The following is a 384-nucleotide window of genomic DNA, read 5'->3' as shown; positions in this document are numbered from 1 at the left end:
TCTTTCTTTCTTTCTTTCTTTCTTTCTTTCTTTCTTTCTTTCTTTCTAAGCAGTCATTTAAGCAAATATTTGAAGGAGGCAAGGAAAGGAGCTAATCGTATTATTTTTATTTATTTATTTTTGCATTCCTATTTTAAAAGGAAGACTCTTCCATGCCAAAGAAACAGCTGGCGCAGGCCAGGAACAGGCAGAATGGCTGAAACAATACAGCGGGAACAGGTGAGTCTAATCGATCCCAGAAGGCGTCTGCGGGAGGAGGCGCGCAAATAGCGACTTTGGCTTCAGTCAGTGAGGTGGGAGCCACTGGAGAGATGTGACCCCGCCGGCAGTCAAGTCCAGTTGTGGACACAGAAGCAGAACAGGAGGTGGTGGGAGGCTTGCAGA

The sequence above is a fragment of the Psammomys obesus genome, unplaced genomic scaffold (genome assembly GCF_907164565.1).
Source record: "Psammomys obesus unplaced genomic scaffold, mPsaObe1.curated_primary_1811, whole genome shotgun sequence".
NCBI classification, from domain to species: Eukaryota; Metazoa; Chordata; class Mammalia; order Rodentia; family Muridae; genus Psammomys; species Psammomys obesus.
This window is presented reverse-complemented; position numbering follows the sequence as displayed.